This window comes from Meles meles, chromosome 2 (assembly GCF_922984935.1).
Source record: "Meles meles chromosome 2, mMelMel3.1 paternal haplotype, whole genome shotgun sequence".
In the NCBI taxonomy this organism is placed as follows: Eukaryota; Metazoa; Chordata; class Mammalia; order Carnivora; family Mustelidae; genus Meles; species Meles meles.
In genome coordinates this window covers 119,657,522-119,669,127 of record NC_060067.1, presented here as the reverse complement: position 1 = coordinate 119,669,127, position 11,606 = coordinate 119,657,522, and positions in this window count along the sequence as shown.

Genomic DNA, 11,606 nt, shown 5'->3' with positions numbered 1-11,606 from the left:
GTTAAATGGAAAGTTTTATTTCTGAGGTTTGCAGAATTTCAAGTTACTCGTCCAGCCTCTTAAATATAATAAGGGGTACGCCGTGATTCAAGCTGACACTTCCTTCCAAAAGACTTCCTCTCTCACCTATCGTTCTTGACACCCCGCCCCACCCCCTCTTTCCTAAAATTTAATTCTCTGAAAGGAAAACCTCTGACTAGAAAAGAACACTTTTATGTAAAGAAGAGGTTTCCATCCTGAGCCAGAGGCGTGTCAATTGTGGGAGCATCTTAGAGAAATCTAGGGTACAGATTCTATCTGCAAGCTTGACATCTATTATGAAAGTATATGTCAGTGTGATCATGTACTCAATTCTAATTAACTCTCTTCTTCCAGTAAATTCTGCCAATACATTGACTCTATTTAAAAAAATTCAAGCTGTCCTTGTGGGAAAGCCTCATTCCATCTCTCCCAATTATTTGTCACTTTGACTCTAAACATTACCTTTATGCTTACGGCAGATTCCTCAGAAAAACTGTCCATCCCATTCCCAGAATGAATTATGAATCATGTCAAAGATGGTGACAATAAAATTTGGCTCTTACTTCAAAAGAGATAGAGAATCAAATATGGGAACCCATGGCTCTGGCTAAACTTAAAATTAGCCTCATACAGTATGTCATATGTGTTTTCAAGCTTGACCCCAAGTGAATTCATGAGGAAGACAAAATTTGTTCCGTGTAATCCACCATCTCTTTTCTTGGCACCTGCAGCCTTGCCCTCACATCCCATTCACAACACTGGGTCTAATGTTCTCGTTCCTTCTTTACTTCTCTCTCGCAAGATCTGAGTTCAGGGAAGGGTCTGGTATACTCATTTCATGCGAACATTACCAGACCACAGTCTTTCCCCTTTACCTTCCTTCTCAGTTTCCCAGATGTAGCTTTGTGAATATGCTTGTTTCCTTCCCACCGTCCATTCTTCCCTTAGGGTTATTTTTCTTCTGGTTTTCAATTCAATTTATCAGTGAGTTAGGAACTGTTTAAATTATTTCCATTTTGTCACATGGAAGGGTTTAAAAATAGACGATTCTGCCCACAATCACATTATCATGTAACAATGTTCTGTAAGTTCTGGTTAATGTAATAAGATTGAACTAGAAATAAATTGGACATACATTTTGGAAAAGTGAAGGCAACACTATTATCTGCATATGTGAAGATACACCTGAAAATGTATGTGACTACTTAAAAAAGCATTGTAAGTTTTAAAAGTTCAGTGAAATGGCATATATGAAAAACATTTAATAGTAACTGTGTTTTGTTCCAGCAATTCTCATTTAGAAAATATAATGAAAGAAGAGCTCACTTATGGTATTAGCAAGATACACAAAATAAGTTAGAAATAACCTTATCAAGAATTGCAGGGATTACATGAAGTGAACTATTTTTTTTTAAAATAAACAGACGATATGCCTTTGGAATACTGGGAGACACATTTTTTGCTCTAATTATGAGTGAATTATGAGTATCAAATACAAATGCAAAAATAATTCTAATGAAAATTCAAAAGAAATTGGAGAATCAACAACTTTACAAATGTTTCTAAGGTTTTTGTTTATTTTGATTTGATTGAAGTACAGTTGACACATATATTTCCAAGGTTTTTCGGGAAAAATAGACAAAAAGAACTAAATTTATTGCTAATGAAACTTAGTTGGATTATTAAAAAGTTTAAATAAAACATTGCATACAAATATTTGGGGATTGATTAGAATTTCAAATTGCAGGGGTGCCTGGGTGGCTCAGTGGGTTAAGCCTCTGCCTTCCGCTCAGGTCATGATCCCAGGGTCCTGGGATCGAGCCCCGCATCGGCTCTCTGCTCAGCAGGGAGCCTGCTTCCTCCTCTCTCTCTCTGCCTGCCTCTCTGTCTAGTTGTGATCTCTCTCTGTCAAATAAAAATAAAGAAAATCTTAAAAAAAAAAAAGAATTTCAAATTGCAGTTTTATACATGGACATTTAGCTATGTGTTCTAGAATTCCACAGGTAACACCAGCGTGTTAAAATGAAGTCTTAACTTCTGAATTACAGTGACTTAGGCTCTATCTTTGATACGGAAGGACTTCTTCAGTTCCCTGTCAAAGCCGCCCGTACTAATTTCTGGGACGTCACGGTGTGGCACTTGCAACCAGGAGCAAGTGGCTTATGTTCTTCTTGAGCCACATCACCACAACCTCTGCTGCCTGTGTTCTCTGTGAGACTGTCCCAAGGTGGTTCCCTGGGCTCATGGGCTGCCTGCCCCTCAGTGGTCCATGGCCAAGTTGGGGAGAAATGTTCACCTGGACCTAGAGCAGTAACTTCGTGCCCATGATTTCAAGTGACCTTTATAAACACATCTCCTAAAATTCTGTCTTTAATCCCTCTCATCATCAGGACTGAAATCCTGACCTCAGTCAGAAAGAAGTAGATCTAAGCCATCCCCTGGCATACTGAGCCCTGTTCTCCTCATCTTCTCAGTCTTTCAAACTATTCTGTTTCAACGCCACCAAAATTCTATGCATTGTTGATTCATACGAATAGGCTAGACTATCAGGTCATTAAATAGCGTACAAGTTCTGTGTACAAGTTCATGTTCAGCAGAGACACTCTGCTCTATAGAAGTCCTCCAAACTCAATTATGAGTCACTTGTTAACAGTGATTTATTTAGGTGCATTAGGTGCCAAGCATCGTACATAGTTAAAAAGTCACTCAGAGAAACTTACTGTCTAGAAGTCACAGCTCTTATTCACTGGGGTATCATGAGAGGGTTTACCAAGTACATTTCTAAAACACATAAACTACATTTTCCTACTCTACCAAAGCTAAATATGCTACAGAAGAACAATTGAATTCAGTCTGTCATGACTGGCTCTTAGGATTATTTACCTTATTTTTAAAAAAATGGTTCTTAAAATCCATTTGCTCGTATTTCTGAGAATCCAATCATACTCACCAGAATGTAGAGAAAAATCGAAAGAACATTAACCTACTGGCAATATTTCAGCCCCTCTCTCTGGATCTGCAATATGGATTCACTGCCCTCCACATTCAGTCAGCACCTTTCCTTATAATATTCTGAGACATAATGCCTGAATTCTGAAAATCGTCATGTGATTTCTCACAGTATCTCTACCCATGTTATAGATGGGCATGACATCATCATTAAATAAACATCTATTGAACATAAACTCTTACCTGGCAGCTGAGTTAGGTATAGAAGAAAAACAGTGAACAGAGCAATCTTGGTCAAAGATATTCATGGTTTAGTAAGAAGACAGGTTTATATACAAATGGTAATGATGATGATAATGCTAATGAGAGTGACTGTGATATGATAATGATAGAAGTGTAATGGGGGTGAAAGATTTTTTTAAAAAGTGGTGCTGGGTTAGTGTCTATCTAATTGACCATCGCACAACATATTAAAAAAGAAATGCCAGATGGATTGTGGATTTAAATGTGAATATTAAAGCAAAACTTCTAGAAAATTACACAGGAGAATATTTTCATTACGTTTGGGTAGAAAAAGATTTTATAAACCAGACATCAAAAGCATTAGCTGAGAGGCCCTTGGGTGGCTCAGTGGGTTAAAGCCTCTGCCTTTGGCTCAGGTCATGATCCCAGGGTCGTGGGATCGAGCCCCAAATCAGGCTCTCTGTTCAGCAGGGAACCTGCTTCCTCCTCTCTCTCTACCTGCCTCTCTGCTTACCTGTGATCTCTATCTGTCAAATAAATAAAAATAAACTCTTAAAAAAATGCATTAGCTGAAAAGGAAAAGATTGATAAATTGGTCCCATAAAATGAAGTCTTGTTCATTAAAAGATACCAGTAAGGGAACAAGTCACAGAGTAGGAGAAAATATTTGTAATACATATATCTGGAAAAGAATTATATTCAGAGGACTTATACATTGATAACAAAAATACTCCAGAAAACATAATTACAAATGATGTGCAAAACACTTGAATAGGCAGTTCACAAAAAAGATATCCAAATGATCAATACCAAATTTGCAAAGGTAATCAGCATTATTAGTCACTATGGAAATGCAAATTAAAATAACTGTAAGATACCTATATAAGAAAACTGAAACTAAAAATTGAAAATACCAAGTATCAGTGAAGATACAGTTTGGAAAACTGTCAATTACTGCAATTGATCATACAATGCCCCCAAATCCTACAATTCTATTTCTAGACAAGAGAAATGTATACGTGTTTACCAAAAGACTTGTACAAGAATGTTAATACTCTTTATAACCACCACCACCACCAGTAAAAACAAAACAGAAACAGAAACAGCAATTAAAAATGAGCCAATTGTCCATCAATAGTAGAATAAAGAATACAGCAGGGGGAAAGGATAGTCTCTTCAACAAATGGTGCTTAGACAAATGAATGTCCACATGGAAAAGAAAGAGATCAAACCGCTCTTAGACCATACACAAAAATCAACTCAAAATGAACTAAAGACTTAAATGTAAGACCTATAAATGTAAGAAATTGTAAACTTACCAGAAGAAAACATAGGGGAAAAGCTTCATGAAATTGGTGTTGGCAATGATTCCCTGGATATGACTCCCAAAACACAAGCAACAAAAGTAAAATGAACCAAAAACTTCTGCACAGCAAAAAAAAAACCAGCAACAAAATGAAAAGATGACATACAGAGAGAGAGAAAATAGTTGCAAACTACCTATCTGATGATAAGGTCTTTTTTTTTTTTTTTTTTTTTTTTTTTTTGACAGAGAGAGATCACAAGTAGGCAGAGACGCAGGCAGAGAGAGAGGAGGAAGCAGGCAGCCCACTGAGCAGAGAGCCTGATGCGGGGCTTGATCCCAGGACCCCAGGATCATTACCTGAGCCGAAGGCAGAGGCCTAACCCACTGAGCCACCCAGGCGCCCCTGATGATAAGGTCTTAATACCCACAATATGTAAGGAAATTCTACAACTTAATAGCAAAACCCAAATAACCCAATTAAAAAGTGAACAAAGGTCCCAAACAGACATTTTTCCACAGAAGACTTACAAATGGACAGCAGGTATATGAAAAGCTGCTCAGTGTCAGTAATCATGAGGAAATGCAAATCAAAACCCCAGTGAGCTATCACCTCATGCTTGTTAGGATGACCATCATTAAAAACAAACAAACACAAAATGGTTAGTGTTGGCAAAGATGTAGAGAAATTAAAACTCTTGTGCATTGTTGTTGAGAATGGAAAATGGCCGCTATGAAAAACAGTAAGTTTCCTCAAAAAGTTAAGAAATAGAACTTGCCATCCATATGGTCCAGAAATCCCACTTCTTGGTACTTATCCATTGCTTATTGTGCTGCCATGTTTATTGCACACTATTAGCAATAGCCAAGATGTGGACGCAACCTAAGAGTCCATCAGTAGATGAACGGGTTAAGAAAATGTAGTATATACACACAAGGGAATATTACTTGTTTTTAAAAAGAAGGAAATCCAGGGCACCTGGGTGGCTCAGTCGTTAGTGTCTGCCTTAGGCTCAGGTCATGATCCCAGGGTCCTGGGATCAAGCCCCACATCAGGTTCTCTGCTCAACGGGAAGCCTGCTTCTCCCTCTCCCACTCCCCCTGCTTGCGTTCCCTCTCTCTCTGTGTCTCTCTCCGTCAAATAAATAAATAAAATCTTTAAGAAAAAAAAAAAAAGAAGGAAATCCTGTCAGATGTGACAACATGGATGAATCTTCAGGACATTATCCTAGATGCAATCAGTCACGGAAAGACAAATACTGCATAATTCCATTTATATGAAATATCTGAAGCATATTTCAGAATATTCAGATATATATGAAATATCTGAAGAAGTCAGACTCAGAAACAAAAAGTAAATTCCCAGGAACTGAGGTTTGAGGGAAGTGGGGAGTTGTGGTTCAATGTGTATATATTTAAGTTATACAAGCTGAAAAAGTTCTGGAGATCTGCTTGTACAACATTGTGCTTAAGGTTAACAATAATGTACTAACAATAATGTACTGTATACTTAAAAATCTGTTAAAATGGTGGCTCTCATGCTATGTGTTTGCTTTTTTTTTACCCCCCACCCCCTACCACAAAACTCCATTAGAATAAACGATGAAGTTGAGGGTGTATTCGGATAAAGGATGTTATACACTGGTCTACAGTAGTAAAAATGAATGGATTATTGCTACATGGTATGTATCAAGATGGACAGACCACACAAGTACAATGTTGAGGGAATGAAGCCAGACACAAAATTACATATCATATGTACCTGTTTGTACAGGTACGATTAAACAAAACCAACCTAAGCAGATGGAAGTCAGAACTGTGACCTTGAAGGGATCGGTAATGACTGGGGGGTTACAAGGGAGGTTTTTAGAGGGCTGGTGAAGTTCTGTTTGTTACTTTTTATCTGAGTGGATATACAGGTATGTTTCACTATGAGAAAATTCATCAAATTGTACTCTTACGAATTGTATACTTCAGGCCTGTTATGCCTCAATATAAAGTGTACTTAGTAATAATAATAGCCATCATTTATCCATCATCTTAGGCATCAGACATTTTGCCTGTGTTAGCTCATTTAATCTTCCCAAGTCTTTTCTGCAATAGTTATTATATTATCTTTGTTTGATAAGTGAGGACACGGGGACACTATGCAGTTAGGGAACTTGCCCAGGGTCGCACAGCTTACACAGTAAGCGGTAACTGGGAATTCCGCGGCAATCAGTGTGCTCTTCCATCTGGCTTCCTAACGACTGTGCACGAAGTAGCGCATCAGAGGAGTGAGCCAAGGCTGTGTTGTCAGTGATTAAGTTTTTCTGAGCAGACAAATTCATGGACATCTCCGGGGGACAGCTGATACTTCAGGAGCCTTGAAAGGAGACGGGGTGTCATCTAGGCATAAAGAAATTTCTCAGGTAAGACAAATAGCATGTGCAAAAGTAAGAAGTGCTGAACTTGAAAATGCCAGGAGTTTGGTGTGGTGTAAAAAGTGTGAGGGAAGGAGCCCTAAGAACCTGTGCAGAGACAAAGAAATTGGGCTTTTATTCCTGAGGAGGGTGAAACTATTATAAGGAAGATAATTGTGTGATTCAATTTACATTGCAGAAATAACATCCTGTTGCCAGTCTGGAGGATAGACCTGAAGGAAGAAATCAGAGTCAGCGTGACCACTAGGCACTAGTAATCACGAAGAAAGAAGAGGTTGGGAAAATGGATATTTCGAATAGTACATGCTTGGATATCACCACTAAATACCCGTTAGGAAGGAAAAATTTTCCTCTGTTCTCAGAATTGTAAAGAAAAAATTCTTCCTTCAAATTTAGACAATAACTATTCATTTTACTTTCTCTGCTCAAGGCATTGTGTAGAACATTCTTACAGGTGGGACCCCTCAGGCCTGACTGCAGGTGGAGTGGGACAGAAGTTGTATAATTTTGTCAATAAAATGCTGCAAGGGGCATAGGAACTTGCTTTTAAAAAACAGAATTAACTTTCAGATGGTGAAACCCGAGTTAACAGGCAGACAATTTCATTAAAATTGCTATTAAAAAATGTATGGCGATTGCAATAACAATAATAATTTAAATAATTTTAATAGTTATGGCTAACCCAACTCTATCCAATTTCTTTGTTCTCTTAGTCAGGATAAAGAGGTTGGGTAGCCTGGGAACATAAAGAAAACGACTATGTTTATACCTAGAAAAGTGAAACATCCAGGTTGGAAAGCATGTACAAATGGGTCTAAGAATCTGTCTCCGCACTCCCATCAAATCAGCAGCCTGGGGTCATTCTTCAAGTACAGTAATTCCAGACTACCGGCACTGACTGTTCTCATTCCCTCTCTCTGATGAAGGAATCAAGTTCAGGGGTGAAGGAGTAAAGCGAGGGGCAAGAACAGTTCCTTCTTTCTAGTCAAGGCTGGGCTGTCAACTCAGATATAAGGAGGGCCCCGGTAGACACAGTGGGGATGGGAGCTTCCCTGGGCCCCCTTCTCAGGCCCTGTGCTCTCTTGGCTGTAGGCAACAGATTTGCTCTATTTGCACCAGCTTCTTTTTAAATTTGGTGGTGGGCTACTTGACCTGACTGCCGTTAAGATATGCGCTTGTCCCGTCTGTCCTACAGGTAAGGATAATATGCCATAGTTTGGCCTGGCTGTCTGCTGTTGGTATCCAGGAAACTTGCCAACTTCTCTTGAAGCCATATGCTCAGGCAATATTCTTTTAGATCATATCTCACAAGAGAGTGTGGAATTCTGCAGTGAATATGTTCAGTCCTCTTTATTTTTAGGGGGAAAACAGAAAGCCATGTTGAATTTCTTGCCACCACAGTTGCAGAAATGGGTACAGTTTTAGAGGAAAGCAATCCATTACTGTATGTGCAAAATGTCTTTTTTGGGTCTCCCCTCAATTATGGACAGATCAGAAAAGTCGGCTTAAGTATTGTCTGAGAAGAATGAACCAGCGCTCATTATCCACTCCAGCTTTTTGTGTGTGTTGCCAAAAGAGAAATGCAAACGCCAGCATCAAAGACCTATAACCATGAGAGACAAGACTTACCATGATTCAAGGAGAAGCAAGAGTTTAATGGACAACGAGGACAGTAATCACAGCTGTAAAGAGATTTAGGACAAGGATTGAAGTATGGAAGGCATGGGGGCAGGTTAGGAGCTGAGTTATTGATGGAATGTGGTGCTTTAATGTGATGCCCTGCTCAAAGCACCAGGTCAAGCTGAACCCAAGCACTATTGAGCATATATCCTTTATGTTCATACATTCTGTCTCTCTGTCTCTTTCTTTTAAAGGAAGATCAGAAAACTTTCATCAGAAATCCAATTCTAGGGGCACCTGGGTGGCTCAGTGGGTTAAGCCTCTGCCTTCAGCTCAGGTCATGATCTCAGGGTCCTGGGATCAAGCCCCGCATCGGGCTCTTTGCTCAGCAGGGAGCCTTCTTCCCTCTCTCTCTCTGCCTGCCTCTCTGCCTGTCAAATAAATAAATAAAATCTTTAAAAAAAAAAAAAAAAAAAGAGATCCAATTCTAGTCAAGGGTCCAGCTGCTTTCTGGATAGGTTTCGTTCACCTGATTCCTGCTCTTTTCCTCTAATGATGAACTGGGTTGGTCACCCTAAAGAATCATTAACTCTTTTCTTTTTACTCAAAATGATTACTGAATCAAAGTGATCTGTAGGCCACTTGAACCTGAATCATCTGGGGGAAACTGTTAAATTTCAAACTCCTGGTTCCACTCAACCCCCCCCAATCAATATTTCTTAGGACTAGGTTCTAGGAATCTGCGTTTGTTTTTTTTTTAATTTTTTTTAAATTTTTTTTATTTGACAGACAGAGATCACAAGTAGGCAGAGACGCAGGCAGAGAGAGAGAGAGGAGGAAGCAGGCTCCCTGCCAAGCAGAGAGCCGGATGCGGGGCCCATGATCCCAGATCATGACCTGAGCCGAAGGCAGAGGCTTAACCCACTGAGCCACCCAGGCGCCCTGGAATCTGCATTTTAAACAAATACTCTTGGTGATCCTTTAAGAACTCTAGACTAGTAGAGAACTCTGAATGTCCTCTCTCAGTGTTTCTTTTCTTCTGGGCCTTGACCTCTTCTCTTTTTATGCCTCTAGAGCTAAAAATAACAACCAACAGGTAAAACAAAACAAAACAACTAATGTGCTCTTCTTCAAAACGTCACGCTGTGTTACTTTCCTGCTTTAGAATGTTCAGTGGGTTCCCAATGAACCAGGAATACAATGTCTCCATGGCTGTGTGCCCTTCTTTTCTGATCTCATCCCCTATTACTTCATCTCTCCTGGCTGGCTGTCCTCTGGTTGTGCTGGCCCAGGATCTGGGCCTTGAACCTGCCAAGATTCTTTCTTTCTTTCTTTTTTTTTTTTTAAGATTTAATTTATCTATTTATTTGACACAGAGAGAGAGATAACAAGTAGGCAGAGAGGTAGGCAGAGGGGGAGGGGGAAGCAGGCTCCCTGCTGAGCAGAGAGCTTGATGCAGGGCTCAGTCCCAGGATCCTGAGATCATGACCTGAGCCAAAGAGAGAGGCTTAACCCACTGAGCCACCCAGGTGCCCCAAGATTATTTCTTTTCTTTTTAAAAAAAATTAATTTATTTTTTAAAATAACATATAATGTATTATTAACTCCAGGGGTACAGGTCTGTGAATTGTCAGGCTTAGACACTTCACAACACTCACCATAGCATATACCTTCCCCAATAACCCATAACCCATACTACCCTCTCCCTACCCTGCTACTCCCGGCAACCGTCAGTTTGTTTTGTGAGATTAAGAGTCTACTACGGTTTGTCTCCTCCCAATCCCATCTTGTTTCATTTTTTCCTTCCCTACCCGCCCCCCCAAGCCCCTACTTTGCCTCTCAAATTCCTCATATCAGGGAGATTATATGATAATTGTCTTTCTCTGATTCACATATTTTGCTCAGCATAATACTCTCTAGTTCCATCCATGTCGTCGCAAATGGCAAGATTTCATTTCTTTTGATGGCCGCATAGTATTCCATTGTGTATATATACCACATCTTCTTTATCCATTCGTCTGTTGATGGGCATCTAGGTTCTTTCATAGTTTGGCTATTGTGGACATTGCTGCTAAGAACATTTGGGTGCAATTGCCCCTTCAGATCACTACATTTGTATCTTTAGGGTAAATACCCAGTAGTGCGTTTGCTGGGCCATAGGGTAGCTCTATTTTCAACTTTTTGAGGAATCTCCATGCTGTTTTCCAGAGTGGCTGCACCAGCTTGCATTCCCATCAACAGTGTAGGAGGATTCCGCTTTCTCTGCATCCTCGCCAACATCTGTCATTTCCTGACTTGTTAATTTTAGCCATTCTGACTGGTGTGAGGTGATATCTCATTATGGTTTTGATTTGTATTTCCCTGATGTGGAGGGATGTGGACCACTTTTTCATGTGTCTATTGGCCATCTGGATGTCTTCATTGCAGAAATGTCTGTTCATGTCCTCTGCCCATTTCTTGATTGGATTGTTTGTTCTTTGGGTGTTGAGTTTGCTAAGTTCTTTATAGATTTTGGATACTAGCCCTTTATCTGATACGTCATTTGCAAATATCTTTTCCCATTCTGTCAGTTGTCTTTTGGTTTTGTTGACTGTTTCCTTTGTTGTGCAAAAGCTTTTGATCTTGATGAAGTCTCAATAGTTTATTTTGCATTTGGCGATGTCTCTAGGAAGAAGTTGCTGTGGCTGAGGTCAAAGAGGTTGCTGCCTGCGTTCTCCTCAAGGATCTTGATGGATTCCTTTCTCACATTGAGGTCCTTCATCCATTTTGAGTCTATTTTCCTGTGTGGTGTAAGGAAATGGTCCAGTTTCATTTTCCTGCATGTGGCTGTCCAACTTTCCCAACACCATTTGTTGAAGAGACTATCTTTTTTCCATTGGACATTCTTTCCTGCTTTGTCAAAGATTAGTTGGCCATAGAGTTGAGGGTCTATTTCTAGGCTCTCTATTCTGTTCCATTGATCTATATGTCTGTTTTTGTGCCAGTATTATACTGTTTTGATGATGACAGCTTTGTAATAGAGCTTGATGTCTGAAATTGTGATGCCA